This window comes from Pelophylax lessonae (assembly GCF_965119305.1).
Source record: "Pelophylax lessonae genome assembly, chromosome: 5".
Classification (NCBI taxonomy): domain Eukaryota; kingdom Metazoa; phylum Chordata; class Amphibia; order Anura; family Ranidae; genus Pelophylax; species Pelophylax lessonae.
The window spans coordinates 471,521,507-471,540,983 of NC_138772.1; positions in this window are offsets into that span (position 1 = coordinate 471,521,507).

A 19,477-nucleotide genomic window follows, 5' to 3' on the forward strand; every position below is an offset into this window, starting at 1 on the left:
TCATATTTTCTATTCCGCTATTTAATCAAAAACCTTTGGGGATCAGTTAAATTGGGGGATAGTCTGTGTTGGTACGTGTGAGAGAGATCCACCTTTCCAAGTTGTTGGGGTTCATCTCATACTTCTGAAGGTTTGAGGGTGCTGCCTGTTCCATACTCCCCCTACTCCTAGCCTTTTAGGGGTACAAACAATAGTAATTGGGGCCTAGTGTGGTTGTGTACGTGTGATATACATACACTTTTTTTGGATCATATTTTCTATTCCGCTATTTAATCAAAAACCTTTGGGGATCAGTTAAATTGGGGGATAGTCTGTGTTGGTACGTGTGAGAGAGATCCACCTTTCCAAGTTGTTGGGGTTCATCTCATACTTCTGAAGGTTTGAGGGTGCTGCCTGTTCCATACTCCCCCTACTCCTAGCCTTTTAGGGGTACAAACAATAGTAATTGGGGCCTAGTGTGGTTGTGTACATGTGATATACATACACTTTTTTTGGATCATATTTTCTATTCCGCTATTTGATCAAAAACCTTTGGGGATCAGTTAAATTGGGGGATAGTCTGTGTTGGTACGTGTGAGAGAGATCCACCTTTCCAAGTTGTTGGGGTTCATCTCATACTTCTGAAGGTTTGAGGGTGCTGCCTGTTCCATACTCCCCCTACTCCTCATCTAGCCTTTTAGGGGTACAAACAATAGTAATTGGGGCCTAGTGTGGTTGTGTACGTGTGATATACATACACTTTTTTTGGATCATATTTTCTATTCCGCTATTTAATCAAAAACCTTTGGGGATCAGTTAAATTGGGGGATAGTCTGTGTTGGTACGTGTGAGAGAGATCCACCTTTCCAAGTTTTTGGGGTTCATCTCATACTTTTGAAGGTTTGAGGGTGCTGCCTGTTCCATACTCCCCCTACTCCTCATCTAGCCTTTTAGGGGTACAAACAATAGTAATTGGGGCCCAGTGTGGTTGTGTACGTGTGATATACATACACTTTTTTTGGATCATATTTTCTATTCCGCTATTTAATCAAAAACCTTTGGGGATCAGTTAAATTGGGGGATAGTCTGTGTTGGTACGTGTGAGAGAGATCCACCTTTCCAAGTTGTTGGGGTTCATCTCATACTTCTGAAGGTTTGAGGGTGCTGCCTGTTCCATACTCCCCCTACTCCTAGCCTTTTAGGGGTACAAACAATAGTAATTGGGGCCTAGTGTGGTTGTGTACGTGTGATATACATACACTTTTTTTGGATCATATTTTCTATTCCGCTATTTAATCAAAAACCTTTGGGGATCAGTTAAATTGGGGGATAGTCTGTGTTGGTACGTGTGAGAGAGATCCACCTTTCCAAGTTGTTGGGGTTCATCTCATACTTCTGAAGGTTTGAGGGTGCTGCCTGTTCCATACTCCCCCTACTCCTCATCTAGCCTTTTAGGGGTACAAACAATAGTAATTGGGGCCTAGTGTGGTTGTGTACGTGTGATATACATACACTTTTTTTGGATCATATTTTCTATTCCGCTATTTAATCAAAAACCTTTGGGGATCAGTTAAATTGGGGGATAGTCTGTGTTGGTACGTGTGAGAGAGATCCACCTTTCCAAGTTGTTGGGGTTCATCTCATACTTCTGAAGGTTTGAGGGTGCTGCCTGTTCCATACTCCCCCTACTCCTAGCCTTTTAGGGGTACAAACAATAGTAATTGGGGCCTAGTGTGGTTGTGTACGTGTGATATACATACACTTTTTTTGGATCATATTTTCTATTCCGCTATTTAATCAAAAACCTTTGGGGATCAGTTAAATTGGGGGATAGTCTGTGTTGGTACGTGTGAGAGAGATCCACCTTTCCAAGTTGTTGGGGTTCATCTCATACTTCTGAAGGTTTGAGGGTGCTGCCTGTTCCATACTCCCCCTACTCCTAGCCTTTTAGGGGTACAAACAATAGTAATTGGGGCCTAGTGTGGTTGTGTACGTGTGATATACATACACTTTTTTTGGATCATATTTTCTATTCCGCTATTTGATCAAAAACCTTTGGGGATCAGTTAAATTGGGGGATAGTCTGTGTTGGTACGTGTGAGAGAGATCCACCTTTCCAAGTTGTTGGGGTTCATCTCATACTTCTGAAGGTTTGAGGGTGCTGCCTGTTCCATACTCCCCCTACTCCTCATCTAGCCTTTTAGGGGTACAAACAATAGTAATTGGGGCCTAGTGTGGTTGTGTACGTGTGATATACATACACTTTTTTTGGATCATATTTTCTATTCCGCTATTTAATCAAAAACCTTTGGGGATCAGTTAAATTGGGGGATAGTCTGTGTTGGTACGTGTGAGAGAGATCCACCTTTCCAAGTTTTTGGGGTTCATCTCATACTTCTGAAGGTTTGAGGGTGCTGCCTGTTCCATACTCCCCCTACTCCTCATCTAGCCTTTTAGGGGTACAAACAATAGTAATTGGGGCCCAGTGTGGTTGTGTACGTGTGATATACATACACTTTTTTTGGATCATATTTTCTATTCCGCTATTTAATCAAAAACCTTTGGGGATCAGTTAAATTGGGGGATAGTCTGTGTTGGTACGTGTGAGAGAGATCCACCTTTCCAAGTTGTTGGGGTTCATCTCATACTTCTGAAGGTTTGAGGGTGCTGCCTGTTCCATACTCCCCCTACTCCTAGCCTTTTAGGGGTACAAACAATAGTAATTGGGGCCTAGTGTGGTTGTGTACGTGTGATATACATACACTTTTTTTGGATCATATTTTCTATTCCGCTATTTAATCAAAAACCTTTGGGGATCAGTTAAATTGGGGGATAGTCTGTGTTGGTACGTGTGAGAGAGATCCACCTTTCCAAGTTGTTGGGGTTCATCTCATACTTCTGAAGGTTTGAGGGTGCTGCCTGTTCCATACCCCCCCTACTCCTCATCTAGCCTTTTAGGGGTACAAACAATAGTAATTGGGGCCTAGTGTGGTTGTGTACGTGTGATATACATACACTTTTTTTGGATCATATTTTCTATTCCGCTATTTAATCAAAAACCTTTGGGGATCAGTTAAATTGGGGGATAGTCTGTGTTGGTACGTGTGAGAGAGATCCACCTTTCCAAGTTGTTGGGGTTCATCTCATACTTCTGAAGGTTTGAGGGTGCTGCCTGTTCCATACTCCCCCTACTCCTCATCTAGCCTTTTAGGGGTACAAACAATAGTAATTGGGGCCCAGTGTGGTTGTGTACGTGTGATATACATACACTTTTTTTGGATCATATTTTCTATTCCGCTATTTAATCAAAAACCTTTGGGGATCAGTTAAATTGGGGGATAGTCTGTGTTGGTACGTGTGAGAGAGATCCACCTTTCCAAGTTGTTGGGGTTCATCTCATACTTCTGAAGGTTTGAGGGTGCTGCCTGTTCCATACCCCCCCTACTCCTCATCTAGCCTTTTAGGGGTACAAACAATAGTAATTGGGGCCTAGTGTGGTTGTGTACGTGTGATATACATACACTTTTTTTGGATCATATTTTCTATTCCGCTATTTAATCAAAAACCTTTGGGGATCAGTTAAATTGGGGGATAGTCTGTGTTGGTACGTGTGAGAGAGATCCACCTTTCCAAGTTTTTGGGGTTCATCTCATACTTCTGAAGATTTGAGGGTGCTGCCTGTTCCATACTCCTCCTCCTACTGCTCAACCATCCTTTTAGGGGTACAAACAATAGTAGTTGGGGCCTAGTGTGGTGGTGTACGTGCGAGATACATACACTTTCTTTTTGATCATATTTTCTATTCCGCTATTCAATTAAAACCTTTGGGGATCAATTCAATTGCGAGATAGTCTGTGTCGGTACGTGTGAGATCCACCTTTCCAAGTTGTTGGGGTTCATCTCATACTTCTGAAGATTTGAGGGTGCTGCCTGTTCCATACTCCTGCTCCTACTGCTCAACCATCCTTTTAGGGGTACAAACAATAGTAATTGGGGCCTAGTGTGGTTGTGTACGTGCGAGATACATACACTTTTTTTGATCATATTTCCTATTCCGCTATTCAATAAAAACCTTTGAGGATCAATTGAATTGCGGGATAGTCTGTGTCGGTACGTGTGAGATCCACCTTTCCAAGTTTTTGGGGTTCATCTCATACTTCTGAAGATTTGAGGGTGCTGCCTGTTCCATACTCCTCCTCCTACTCCTCATCCATCCTTTTAGGGGTACAAACAATAGTAATTGGGGCCTAGTGTGGTTGTGTACGTGCGAGATACATACACTTTTTTTGATCATATTTCCTATTCCGCTATTCAATAAAAATCTTTGAAGATCAATTGAATTGCGGGATAGTCTGTGTCGGTACGTGTGAGATCCACCTTTCCAAGTTTTTGGGGTTCATCTCATACTTCTGAAGATTTGAGGGTGCTGTCTGTTCCATACTCCTCCTACTCCTCATCCATCCTTTTAGGGGTAGAAACAATAGTAATTGGGGCCTAGTGTGGTTTTGTACGTGCGAGATACATACACTTTTTTGGATCATATTTCCTATTCCGCTATTCAATAAAAACCTTTCTAGGGCAAGATCTTAAATTACAGAAATATGAGGAGACCGTCAAATAAGGGCCGTGGCCTGGGTCGTGGTGCTGCTGGTAGAGCTCCTGTTGCAAGGAGAGGACGTGGTCGATCTGTGCCAGCTACACGCACAAGTGAAACACCTTCCTCAAGTGTGAGTAGGCGACAGAACCTGCATCAGTATTTGGTAGGGCATCAAACGCCCCTAGAAGTGATGAGGCCAGAACAAGTTGAGGCGATAGTAGATTGGTTTGCTGCTGACAGTGCCTCCAGTTCCTTCACATTGTCTCCCACCCAGTCTACTGCAGAAAGGTCAGAGTTGGCACCTGCAGCCAATGTCCAACCGTATTTCACCTCACCCCCTTGCAAATCAGGCCAGCAGTCTGAGCCCCAAGCCATACAGCAGTCTCTTATTCTTTTTGAGGACTCTGTCAGCAGGGTTTCCCAGGGCCATCCACCTAGCCCTGCCCCAGAAGTGGAAGAGATTGAGTGCAGCGATGCCCAACCACTTATTTCTCAAGATAAGTACATGCAAGGATCATCGCAGCACGTCTCCGATGATGACGAAACGCAGGTGCCAACTGCTGCGGCGTTCAGCATTGTGGAGACCGACAAGGAGGGCAGGGGTGAAGACTGGGTGGAAGATGATGTGGAGGACGATGAGGTCCTCGACCCCACATGGAATGAACGTCATGCAGGTGACCTGAGTAGTTTGGAGGAAGAGGCGGTGGTCGCACAGAGCCACCAGCACAGCAGAAGAGGGAGCAGGGTGCAGAAGCGGAGCGGCCGTGCCCTAGACACTACGCCCGCTACTGCCCAACGCAGCAAGGGAACGAGCGCACCAAAGTCAGCTCAAAGGAGTTCTCTAGCGTGGAAGTTCTTTAGAAAATGTGCTGATGACAGGACACGAGTGGTTTGCACCCTGTGCAATCAGAGCTTGAAGCGAGGCATAAACCTTCTCAACCTGAGCACAACCTGCATGATCAGGCATCTAAGTGCAAAGCACGAGCTGCAGTGGAGTACACACCTTCAAAACCAAGAAACGTCTCTGGCTCATCCTGCTTCCTCTTCTGCTGCAGTCTCGGCCGCTCCAGCCACATCTGTAGTGATACCGGCACCTGCCACCCCGCAAACAGACGATCTGTCAGCAACACCACCACCTGGGTCACCAACAACCATCTCCACAATGTCCCGTGGAAGCGTTCAGCTTTCCATCTCCCAAACACTTGAGAGGAAGAGGAAGTACCCCCCTACCCACCCGCGATCCCTGGCCCTGAATGCCAGCATTTCAAAATTATTAAATTATTGGCCTTTGAAATGCTGTCATTCCGTCTGGTGGAGACGCACAGTTTTAAAAACCTTATGTCGGTGGCTGTCCCACAGTACGTCGTGCCCAGCCGCCACTACTTTTCCAGGCAAGCCATCCCTTCCCTGCACAACCAAGTGGGGGAAAATATCAGGTGTGCACTGCGCAACGCCATCTGTGCCAAGGTCCACCTAACTACGGATACGTGGACCAGTAAGCACGGTCAGGGGCGTTATATCTCCCTAACGGCACACTGGGTAAATGCAGTGGCGGATGGGCCTGAGGCGGATAGCAATTTGGCGCATGTCCTTCCACCACCGAGGATTGCAGGGCGCTTCAGTTTGCCTCCTGTTCCTAACTCCTCCTACTCCGCTTCCTCATCCTCTACCGCCTCCTCATCCGGACAGCGTAACACCTTCACCACCAACTTCAGCACGGCCAGGGGTAAACGACAGCAGGCAGTTTTACAACTTGCCTGTTTGGGGGACAAACCACACACCGCGCAGGAGTTGTGGAGGAGCATGGAACAGCAGACAAATGAGTGGTTGCTGCCAGCGAGCCTCAAGCCCGGCCTGGTGGTGTGCGATAACGGGCGAAATCTCATAGCAGCTCTGGGCCTAGCCGGTTTGACGCACATCCCTTGCCTGGCGCATGTGCTGAATTTGGTGGTGCAGAGGTTCCTTAAAAACTACCCCGATATGTCAGAGCTGCTGCAGAAAGTGCGGGCCGTTTGTGCGCACTTTCGGCGTTCTCACCCTGCTGCTGCTCGCCTGGCAGCGCTGCAGCGTAACTTCGGCCTTCCCGCTCACCGCCTCATATGTGACGTGCCCACAAGGTGGAACTCCACCTTGCACATGCTGGAAAGACTGTGCGAGCAGCAGCAGGCCATAGTGGAGTTTCAGCTGCAGCACGCACGCGTGAGTCGCTCTGCGGAACAGCACCACTTCACCACCAATAACTGGGCCTCCATGCGAGACCTGTGTGCCTTGTTGCGCTGTTTTGAGTACTCCACCAACATGGCCAGTGGCAATGACGCCGTTCTCAGCTTAACTATCCCACTTCTATGCCTCCTTGAAAAAACAATTCGGGCGATGATGGAAGAGGATGTGGCACAGGATGAGGAGGAGGAGGAGGATGAAGAGGTAACATTTCCAAGGCTTTCAGGGCAGTCATTCGCAAGGGGCTCCGAGGGTGGGTTCCTGCACACGCAAACGCCAGGGACGCAATTATCCAGCAGGGGCACAGTTCTGGAGGATGAGGAGGATGAGGAGGAGGAGGAGCTGGAGGAGGAGATGGAACCATGTTCACAGCAGGGTGGCACCCAGGCCAGCTCATGGCCATCACTGGTGCGTGGCTGGGGGGATACAGAGGACACGGACGATACACCTCCCACAGAGGACAGCCTTTCGTCGCCTCTGGGCAGCCTGGCACACATGAGCGATTACATGCTGCAGTGTCTCCACAACGACCGCCGAGTTGCCCACATTCTAACTTGTGCTGATTACTGGGTGGCCACGCTGCTGGATCCCCGTTACAAGGACAACGTACCGTCCTTAATTCACTCACTGGAGCGCGATCGCAAGATGCGCGAGTACAAGCGCACGCTGGTAGACGCCATGCTGCTGGCATTCCCATCTGACAGCGGGGCCACAGTGGAAGCACAAGGCAGAGGAGGAGGAGGAGGAGGTCGCCAACGCAACCAGGGCACCGCCAGCACCTCAGAAGGCAGGGTTAGCATGGCCGAAATGTGGAAAAGCTTTGTCAGCACGCCACAACAAACAGCAGCACCAGCAGCTCAGATGGAACGTCTTAGCAGGAGGCAGCATTTTACCAACATGGTGGAGCAGTATGTGTGCACACGCCTACATGTAGTGAATGACGGGTCTGCCCCCTTCAACTTCTGGGTCTCCAAATTGGGCACATGGCCTGAGCTTGCCCTTTACGCCTTGGAGGTGCTGGCGTGCCCTGCAGCCAGTGTATTATCTGAACGGGTATTTAGCACGGCTGGGGGCGTTATAACAGACAAGCGCAGCCGCCTGTCCAGAGACAATGTGGACAAGCTCACGTTCATTAAAATGAACCAGGCATGGATCCCACGGGACTTTTCCGTACCTTATGCAGAATAGCAATGGATACCGACCTTACCCACCCATTGTTCCATTTTTGCTCTTTCTCACTCTTTTGGGGTGTACCCTCATTTAAAATTTTTGAAAAGAAGCAGTGTTGGCTACCTCGTCCTCCTCCTCAGGGCCAGATTAATGTAGGGGCTATTGGAGCTGCAGCTCCAGGCCCCTACCTTTTATATAGGCCCCGGGTTGGCCATATTCACTGTTACCGCTCTTCTGTCACTTGTAAACACAGAAGTCTGGCTTCTATGCTCGCTTCCCCAGGCAGCACCCTCAGAACCTCCCCACACAGCGTGAAGGCCGGACAAGGAGGGACAGTTGGCGATGCATGGATGTGTTTATGGGCTTCAGAGACAGCATCCCATGTTGAATTAGGCATGCATGGCTGCACCCTTCCTCCTCTGGGTGCATGGCAAGGCACGGCCCTTAAGGCCCTTCAAAATCCTCAGCACCAAGCCCATGATGCTGTTAATCCGGCCCTGGTCCTCCTCCACCGCCGCTTCCACCTACACCGCCCATAGGTGTGCGCAGCCTATTGCATTAAGGTGTGCACCCCAAAGTTGAAATACACATGCATGTGTTTGCCAGCAGGGAGAGTAATGTATCGGGCCATGTACCTGTAGGCAAGGAGAAATAGAGCAGAGCAGGTCCCAGGGAGATCTTTCCCATCTCCTCACTGGCAATGCTATGTGCCCTAGGTGATTAGGGTGTGCCCAGGCACACCCAGCACACCCTGTGCGCACGCCTATGTCACCGCCACATCCACCACCACCTCAACCTCCCTCCTACTCCATATGGGCCTCGTCCTTCAGAGATGAAGAAGAACATTGTTTTATTTTTCTGTTTTTTTTTTGTTGTTTTAAGTTATTTCCCTATCCACATTTGTTTGCAGAGCACTTGCCATGCTCTTAATTACGTTTTGCTGCCATTTGCAGCACTCTAGCCCTTTCCTTTGGTGTTTTAGAGCCATTTTAGTGCCTTAAAGTTCGGGTCCCCATTGACTTCAATGGGGTTCGGTGTCCGGGAAAAGTTCGGTAAAAGTCCGGGACACGGACCCGGACTTTTTTTTAAAGTTCGGCCGAACCCGTCGAACACGGACATCTAGGTGTCCGCTCAACCCTACCCAGTGCATTACAGGACTGGTCTGAAAACATCTCAAAAGGTTAGAATATATAGAAAAAGCATAAAGTACTGCTTATGGGGGACCTTCTGGTGTTCCAGTGGCAGTGCAAAGTCTTCCCCCAGGCAACACGCTGCAGAGAAAGACCGATGTACTCCCTGTGAGTCCGAGCAAGAGCTCTCCAATCAGCAGTGAGCATGCAGGAAAATACACATAACACTATTACCTACACAAAAAAAACTTCATTTTAGTTAAAAAATATTAATACTGCGTCCCAATAAAAGCCCTTCTGTATATTTTCGACCAAGTGGAAATTTTTTTATGCATAAAATGGATTAGGGTTGTAAACTTTGTGCTATGTGGATCTCTGTTTTGGAGATGTCAGGCAGCAATAAAAACTTGTCAGCATTTCTTACCCATCTCCAATGTGCTAAAGATTGTTTTTTTTTGTTGGAGAGTGGTACATCGGATCAGTGGCCCTGTATTGAATGTGAGGTCATCGAGAGCCTGTCCACATTCCTGGAGCTTAGACTACTGGCTGGCCGTCAGTGTAGAGAGGAATAGTGTGGAGAGGGATTAGAACTCATGTCAGGTTTTATTGTGTCTGGCTCTATTTGTCCTGGAGACCATAATCATTGAAAGTGAAAGAAAATCACAAATTTTGATTGGTCACCAGAACAGGAATAAAGGAGAAATCTTTCAATATGGATACTAGTTCTGGTGACCTTAATGACCACCAGGGTTTCTCTCACCTCCTGTTATGGCTATGGGACAGAAAGCAAAGGAGAATCTCCCCAATGAGACAAAGAAAGTCCAATTCTACTTTAAGCATTCCTGAAAATCTTCCCTTAATTAAACAAATATTTAGTCTTACTGTAGCGCGATTCCCAGAGGAATTGTTTTGTGATTTCTCTGCACATCTGAAGATGACACACCTCGCTCACCTAGCACTTATTGAAACACTGTGAGGAGTTAATTAGATATTAGATATTATAGAGACTTTATTAGATCAAGCATAGCCTAAAAGGAAAAATGATTAGCAAGGGTACTTATACAAATAATTAATAAGACAGTAGAGTTACTCTGAGAGATATAATTAAACACCTGCATATCCCTAGCAACAGTATATAACAGTATATAAAGACATGCCTAACTTATTATAACAGTTTTATCCCACTGGGCAGTAATTGATGAACAAAAAAAAAATTGGGGTCCTTGAAGACAGCACAAGACTTCATAGCAGGCAACGGATTAACATGTGTTATGTTGGTCTCTTATCAATCCCAGGTGCCCTCTTTTGGGTCTCTGGACACATCCTCTGATTCAATATAAGTCAAGCTCAAGTCAGACAGGAATAGAAGTTGCTGCAATTTCTATCTTTCAATCCTGCTGAGACAGTCCTTCTTTTCCTTCCTTACAAGTGATAGGGACGCTCCTCAGAACAGTCTTTGTAATCCAAAGGGGCACTGGATAGTTCCCAAATAAAGGAGAGTTAGGCAACCTCCCTGGAGCAGAACTATTTCACAGAACCAGGAAATAAGGAACGTCAGTGGCCAAGAGGCCTTTTACCGCAGTAGGCACTATGCAAACTCCAGGCGTTTCCACCTAGGTTTGTGAAAAGGTCCTCCCATGCAAACCAGCATCCAGGAGTAGGTTCCACTTGTCCTCTCTTGATGGTCAGGGGTCTGCTGATGTTCACAGTAACTTGCTGCGTCCAGCAAGTGATACACTGTTCCGCAGTTGGGGCTCTCAGAATCCAGGTCCCCTCACATATATCATTGCACAGAGTATGATGGCAGCAGCAGTCTCTGATCAGCACTTTTCTCCTGGGCAGGACAGCATCAGATTGCTTCAGCAAATTCTGGTCAATCACTGCTGTTTCTCCTTCACTGCAACCTTGTGGTGCTCTCTCTCACCTGCAGAACCCTTTCACTTACTTTACTTTGCATCAGTCAAACACCTCCATAATGGAATCAGACCCAGCACAGATGGCTGCCCCCTCCATTGGAGACACCCCATAGATAAGAATTACAAAGTGGTCTCCCAAAGATGGCTCCTGAACTTTTGCATTGATTCATATGCAGCTTAACCCCGTCTACACTGCAGAAGGATAATACAGCAGCAAAAAAGGAATACACTCAGATATAAGCTACAGTTCAGGTTACATTACTATCCAGGAAAGGAACTACTGAAGTTTTAAGTGTAGATTAGATTTAAGTTGAGTGTTTTTCACTTTTTTTTTTACTGTTTGTTCCTGTTTATCTGTAGATAGTGTAGAACAAATATTGCTCAGGCACCATAACAAGAAGTGGAATACATTTTTCTCATGCAACATACCATTGTAACCTGTATAGCAGTACTGCTATGGATGAAAAACAAGACAGCAACACACTGATAATGACAGCGATCAGCTGCGTTTAATAGCTCGGTTGCTCTAAGTAGAGCTGGTGGGGTACAGCTGCAGCTGGGATTGGTGCTAAAGCCATCTAGGTGAGTATTATTTTTTATTTTTCCATATTCCCCACTTCTCTTATAAGTATGTTTAAGACATAGACCTGGAACAAGCATGCTGTGAATGAGTGTCATAATTCCTAATTTCTTTAATTGTAGCGCATGACAGTCATGGAACTAACATTCTAAAAAATAGGGTTGGCAAAAATGGCAACCTTTACTATCTCATTGCAGAGCCCCTCTAAATAATGCAATTAATAGGTTTGATCTTACCACCATAATACCTGGCTCCATTCCTGCCTTTCCTCTGCTACAACAAGGGTGTTACCAGATATACCTACTCCTCCTGTAACGTTCCCCATAATACAAAATGGATAAAATATTCAACAGAAAAAGTGTGATGCCCTTGACAGGTGGGAACATGGGAGCTCAAATGTGGAGATGTTACCACCCTATAAGATGTGCAGTTATCCATCACTCCAGCAACAGGAATAATGTGCTAGAACTGTAGAGAATCCAGAGAAGGGCAACAAAGCTAAAAAGGGGACTGGATGACCTCAGTTATGAGGAATGACTACAAGTATTAAACTTATTCTCTCTGGAGAAAAGACGCTTGAGAGGAGATATGATAGTGATATACAAATACCTCAATGGTGATTTTAGCATGGGGAGAAAACTATTCAGTCTCAGGGAGCTTACGAAGACACACAGCCACTCAATGAAATTGGAGATGTGGAACTCCCTTCCACAATCGGTGGTGTCAGCGGGAAGTGTCAGTATTTTTAATATACTCCTGGGCATTAGATGGGACATCTTACCAAATGCAATATACAGGGATATGGGAAATGGAAGAGACATGAACACACATCCACACAGGTTGAACTGGATGGGCCAACCTTACCAACTATATGACTATCCATAACAACTGAAGATTGAAATATCAGTTTTGGATAGCTTAACCCTTTATAGTGCAATCCTGGAAATGGAGGCAATTATTTCCTGAAATACTTTAGTTTTCTCTTTTAAGTAAATCATATAAACACATCTGCCTCTTACCTCAATGTTGGTTTTATGTATGATTTATGCTTTCATGAACAATAATTGTTTATGTTATGGTGACTCAGAAAACATTTATTGCAAAGGATAGCTAATAAAAACCTTGCTCTCTGTCTGGAAATGAAGTGCCAAGATTCCTGCAGTGCAAAGCTAGCTCATGATAACATGCCTGAACAATTACACAGTCATTTCCAAGTAAATAAATCATTCTGAATGTAAAAAGGAAAATTGGATAAGCTGATATAATCCAAAAATCATTCTCTCTATTTATACGTCTGCACACAGAAAACTGAATGGCCTTCCTTTATTCTTCCAGGAGAGCACAGAGATCTATAGTTCTTTGACAATCAGCTAATTGATACATTTAGCAATAGGGGTCACATACTGTACTATATAACTAAATTCAAGCGCCCAAAGCCAATTCGTATGTGCTGATGGGTGTAGGTATGATTGGCCACAATTCATGTTGATTCGCTTAAAGGTAATTTTATTATGAATTTAATTAGAATAAAGGGCTAATCTTCACAAAGTGATATTCCATTGTTAGTGAAGCCTGTTGCATTGAGTGAGCACCATGGATTTCTATATGCCAACAGTTGTATCAATCCACAGTAATGCCTTGTTTTATTCCTGTGCACCCTGGAGTTTTGGGTGTTACCTTACACCCTTGCATTTTTCAGCATGTTAGGCTGCAGTCTCTATAATATAAAATGAATAAAAGATCTGATAGGGAAAGTGGAGTCCCCTTATAATATCAACAGCAGGTGTGCAGACCTGGGAAGTCACCAATAAAGCCCCAAGAGACACAAGAGTGGTTGAACTCTCCAGCATCTACCAATATCTGACATATACATTTTGTGTGTACTGATGCTTGAAAGCCGGGGTGTCCAAACTTTCTAAACAAAGTTCTTCAGACTTTAGTGTTCATTAGAAAAGTTTCATGACACCAACTTATCCTCCAGTTGAAGCCACGTTGGATTGAAGCTGTACATGTGAGACCTGCTGGAATTGTTTATGTATATATGCTGTGTGTAGTTTTAATAAATGTGAGTCTAATGTATGAAACTGGGACTGTGGCTTATTGAAACTACTAACCAGAGTATTGCACTATTGGAGATTGTCTCTTTCTTCCTTTATGTTACCCTGTAGTATTTCTAAGCAGTGTGGAGCTGCATAGAGATTTGACGCCAGAGTCCAATCACAGCTGGTCACTTAGTAAATAGGAAGTGCCGTTGATCGGCGCGAGTAGAGTAGAGCCGATCGGTGGCTCTCCTGATGTGGGGGGGGGGGTCTGTGCTGCTAATCAGAGCATTGATTACCAGTGCTGACCCTTGGAGGATGCCACTAGAGCCACCAGGGATTGCCCACCCATGCCACCAGGGATGCCAATCAGTGCTCAGGGAGCCTGTCAGTGCCCTCCTCATCAGTGCTGCCCATCATTGCCATCTATCAGTGCCGCCCACCAGTGCCCATCATTGCCATTTATCAGTGCCGCCCACCAGTGCTGCTTATCAGTGCTGCTTATCAGTGCCGCCTATCAGTGCCCATCAGTGCTGCCTATCAGTGCTCATCAATGCTGCATATCAGTGCTACCTATCAGTGCCACATATCAATGCTGCATATTAGTGTCGCCCATCAGTGCCCATCAGTGCTGCATATTAGTGCCTCCTCATCAGTGCCACCCCATCAGTGCCTCCTCATCAGTGCCTGTCAGTGCAGCTCATCAGTGCTCATCAGTGCAGGAAAAAAGTTATTTAATTACAAAATTTTATAACATAAACAAAAAACTTTTTTTTTCAAATTTTTCGGTCTTTTTTTATTTGTTTAGCAAAAAAGAAAAAAACTTGCGGTGATCAAATACCACCAAAAGAAAGCTCTATTTGTGGGAAAAAAATTACATAAATTTGGTTTTAGTACAGTGTTGCATGACTACGCAATTGTCATTCAACATGCAATAGTGCTAAAAGCTGAAAATTGGCCTGGGCAGGAAGGGGGTGAAATTGCCCTGTATTGAAGTGGTTAAACTGCAGCCTGCACTAATCATTCCCCAATCAGTTAGTGTGAAAAGCCAAAAGTAATCATTAAAAGTGCTGCGCAGTAAGTGATAAACGAATTAAAATATCCAGTGATGTATAAATAAATTCATTCATAAAATATAAAGACACACATGATTGATCATCATAAACAAGAATAAAGAGTGATAAACAGTATCAATAAAAACAGGTAGTGAATGATTATAAAAATTTGATGAAAAGGTGACAAATGATCCCAATCACCAGTGCTGTGGAAATAAGTGTAACAATATAACAGCTTGTCAGACGTGTCACCTCCACTCTTGTGACCCCCCCTAATGGATGGGTTCTCACCTCGTTGAGTGTGACCTCGCAATCAAGCTTGGTCTAAAGGAGCTGGTATTCCCTCACAGGGTGGTGGTGGATGATCTCCTTTTCCCCCTTTCGATCGGGGCTCCCAATACTAGATATATAGCTCCAGCAGCTCTCTCACATATGGGGAAAAATATATCTCCATGATGGAGATTCCCCCTGAGGAAGACACGTAGTCCCTTGTGTCGTCACGTGTAGGGGAGGGGCCAGGCGAGTGTCAGTGATTGGTGTACTCCACAGGTGGCAGGTACACTGGATCAGATCCCACTGCAACGGGTCTGCGCTCGGTCATAAGTCATTTTATGCATATATACTACTTCTATTCCCTGCTGCTTGGATAGATTGGTGTGCTCAAGCACCAATTACATGTGAGTGATACATACGTTTTTTAATATAGCTGATTTTACTATACCTTATTTGCACCATAGAGATATGTTTTTCCCCATATGTGAGAGACCTGCTGGAGCTATATATCTAGTATTGGGAACTTGGTTTGAAAGGGGGAAAAAAGTAGATCATCCACCACCACCCTGTGGGGGTATACCAGCTCCTTTACACCAAGCTTAATTGCGAGGTCACACTAAGCGAGGTGAGAACCCACCCATTGTGGGGGGGTCACAAGAGTGGAGGTGACACGTCTGACAAGCCGTTATATTGTTACACTTATTTCCACAGCACTGATGATTGGGATCATTTGTCACCTTTTCATCAAATTTTTATAATCATTCACTACCTGTTTTTATTGATACTGTTTATCACTCTTTATTCTTGTTTTTGATGATTAATCATGTGTGTCTTTATATTTTATTAATGAATTTATTTATACATCACTGGATATTTTAATTTGTTTATCAATTACTGCGCAGCACTTTTAATGATTACTTTTGACTAATATATGCACTTGAATTGAAAAGAGACGTTGGACTTTTGCACTCGTTCTCTGCACCTTAGTAGTTGTTTATTACGGATTGCACTTTTAGTCATTTAGTGAAGTATTTTTTTGCACTGAACTTTCTTATTGTTCAGCACCTTATTGTTTTTCATATATTTATTATGTTTATATATTTTTTTATTTGTATTTTTCAATAGCAGCGCTATCACATATTTTAAACCTTACATTTGGTGACTCCATTACTTTTCATTGTTCAAGCTTTTTTGCATTAATTTTCACCTGGTGGTCCTGCCAGTAAAACCCTTCCTGTACCAGGGTCACAATGCTCACTCGCCAGTATCTTTGGAGAGACAACGTTGTCACCGTGGGTTGCTCCTCAAATTTGGATTACAAACATCCCTTCTTACCTCATCTCCGTAGCATAATCAGGAGAGTTCAACAGAAGACAACTGGAAAGGTTAATAATATTTTTTAAGATATCAGTTAAGTCCACAGGTTGTTACAAGGACACAAAGGGGATTTTTCTTTTTTATCGTTTCTTAGCCTGACAAAAAAAAATTAATGCAGCCACCGCATCTAACGACTGGTAAAAGCTGCAATACATTACATTTTTGTTCTTTGGTTTGGATATATCTTAACTCAATTCCTGGCGTAGGTCATCACAGTCAGAATGCTTCAGATATAAAAGGACATTATGTATTAAATACATTTTATGAGTTCAAATCACTATTCTAAATCTGAGCAGTGTTCTTGTGAAGTGATCACCATCAAAGAACAGTGATAACCAGCTGGTACCCAATGGGTGGGGATGTCACTCACATTTGCTACTAAAAATGATAATGATAGAGTCTGCAGTGACACAGACACTTGTAAATGGATACATGTAAAGTCATGGGAATTTACTTAGGAGCATGCAGTAGAAAAGCAGTCTTTATAATACATTCACGTTGCTACTTTGGTCACTCAATAGGTAAATAATTTATTTGTTTGGAAATTTGTTTGGAACATATTCTATTCTACTTCTACTTGTATTATACTTCTTCTTCTGGATATTTAAATATATACACCATTTAAATGCAATCCTTTCACCACACTATGCCACTTATTCTACAAGGACTTTATGGAGGCATTTTATATGATGTACTTGAATTGCCATTGGCTGGGTACCTGTCTTTGGCCTTGCTAAATGCCTTCAGTACTGAGTGTAGATGAGATGGTTTTAACCACTTAAGCCCCGGAGGATTTTCCTGCTAAATGACCAGGGGGTATTTTGCGATTCGGCACTGCATGACTTTAACAGACAATTGCGCGGTCGTGCGAAGCTGTATCTAAACGAATTTGGCGTCCTTTTTTTCCCACAAACAGAGCTTTCTTTTGGTGGTATTTGATCACCCGTACGATTTTTACTTTTTGCGCTATAAACAAAAAAAGAGCGTACATTTTGCAAAAATAACAATATTTTTCACATTTTTTTATATGAAATTCCCCCCCAAAAAAAATGTAAAAATCAAAATTTTTTAAAATTTTCGGCCAATTTGTTTTATGCTACCTATGTTTGGTAAAAAAAATCGCAAAAAGCGTATTTTGATTGGTTTGCGCAAAAGTTGTCGCGTTTACTAACAAAGGGAAAGATTTCTGTCATTTTTGGTGTTTTTTTTTTAACGTGTAATGGCGGCGATCTGCGATTTTTTTTGCGGTACTGCGACATTGGGGCGGACAGATCGGACCCTTGACTGACATTTTTGACACTTTTGGGGTTACCAGTGACATTTCTACAGTAATCAGTGCTATATATATGCACTGTTACTGTAAAAATACACTGGTAGTGAAGGGGTTAACTTTATTTGGGCGGGAGGGGCTGTGTGTGTCCCTAGGGGCGTGCTTTCTACTGTGATTGGCTGTGGCTTGAGCTGTAAGGACACTGATCAACGGATCTACATAGTAGATCCATGTGATCAGTGTTTTTACAGCGAGGAGAATGACAGGTGGCTTGTTTACACAAGCTGCCTGACATTCTCCCTCTCCCCCGCCGATCGCCGAGTGACCGGCGGACATCGGGTCCGCTGGTCACACGCGCGGGGGGGGTCCGTGACCGCGCGGGAGCGTTAGACGGGCCTCCACGGGCGCGCGCTCGCTCCCCAGAGCCTCACAGGCGAGCGACGTAGACCTACGTCACTCTGCCTGTGAGGGGCTGACTGCCGCAGTAAATATACTGTGAGCAGTCGGCAAGCGGTTAATAAAGGAATACTGGTGGCCTAACGGCAAACTATATAATGCGCAAATAGTATGACAAGTGGTAGAGGATTGAAATTATTTCATTTGATATCCACTAAGGGGGTGTTCAATGCACTTTTTCAGCATTAACTGTCTTACACGTGTCACAATAGCACATAGGCAGGAATAAGCAAAATATACAGGTCAATAAGTTACAAATTGCTCAGTTCCATCAATAAGCCACTGTGAGTGTTTTTATTTATTACAGGCTGTAAGGCGTTTATTGTCCATTTTACAATGCTAAACGTCTAGAGCACAATTTCATCAGGAATCCCGCCAGCCACTCTGTGCTCCCCCAGCGCACTGCAATGTTGTTTATGGTTTTTTGAGTTAGGAATGAAATATCCGAGAGTAAAAACAAATACTTAGCAGTGATGGCAGCAAGCTTAGCTGAGCAGAATTTATTTGATTACTGTATTTTTGATATGAAACTTTTCTAATGAACATTAAAAAGGCCAAGCCCTCCTTTTAGAAAACAAATTGATAAGATAGAAATGCCAGACATCTACTTTTCACAATCGTGAAAGTAGATGTAAACCCTAAATGGATGATATTTTGTTTACTACAGTTCTTTGTAACATAATCAACTGAAACGGTTTTTTTTATAGAATACAATTGTAGCACCCTCTATTGTGTGTTAGATGTAGGTTAGGTTTTTGTAATGTAGGTTTGTTAGCAAAGGTAAATATAGTTAGCTCAGGGCTAAGTCTGAGCTGTGAACTCAGGTCAGGGTTCAATGTCTCAGGGCTGGATGACTCATCTGGCAGCTCTCTCTTCCACTTCCCCCTGGTCTGGAAGTTTGTAGAAATCGCCAGAACTGGAAGATGGGAGTAAGGAGGGGCTGCCTGGAATATTTATGAGGGCCTCGGCCAATCCCCAGTAAAGGGCTGGCAGGGGGCAAGGTTCACCTTGTAAATAGACATGAGTCATGCCAGCAGGGGTGGAAGATGGAGATGTAGGACTGCGGAGGCTGTTGGTGGTCCTCTGAGGCAGCCCCTAGTCTATGGGGGTGACCTTGGGGCAGGGCTCGGATGCTGGAAGGATCCTGCCACAACACACAGAGGAACCCCTTCCTGAAAGCATGGGAGCAAGTGTGAGGACATTGTGAGTACAGCAGCACTACTGGGGACAACGTTGTGCCAAGTCTTCATCACTTCCCTGGGAGATCTCCTGTAGAATCAGCTGGGTGGGCTGGTGAGAGACAGTCTCTAGGACTGTGGAGGAAAGTTAGCCTGGAGAGCTAGCGAAGGGGCAGCTGCAGCCAAGTGGGTTAGCAGTGCCTGAAGTGATGGTGCAAGGACCAGTAGCCACAGAAG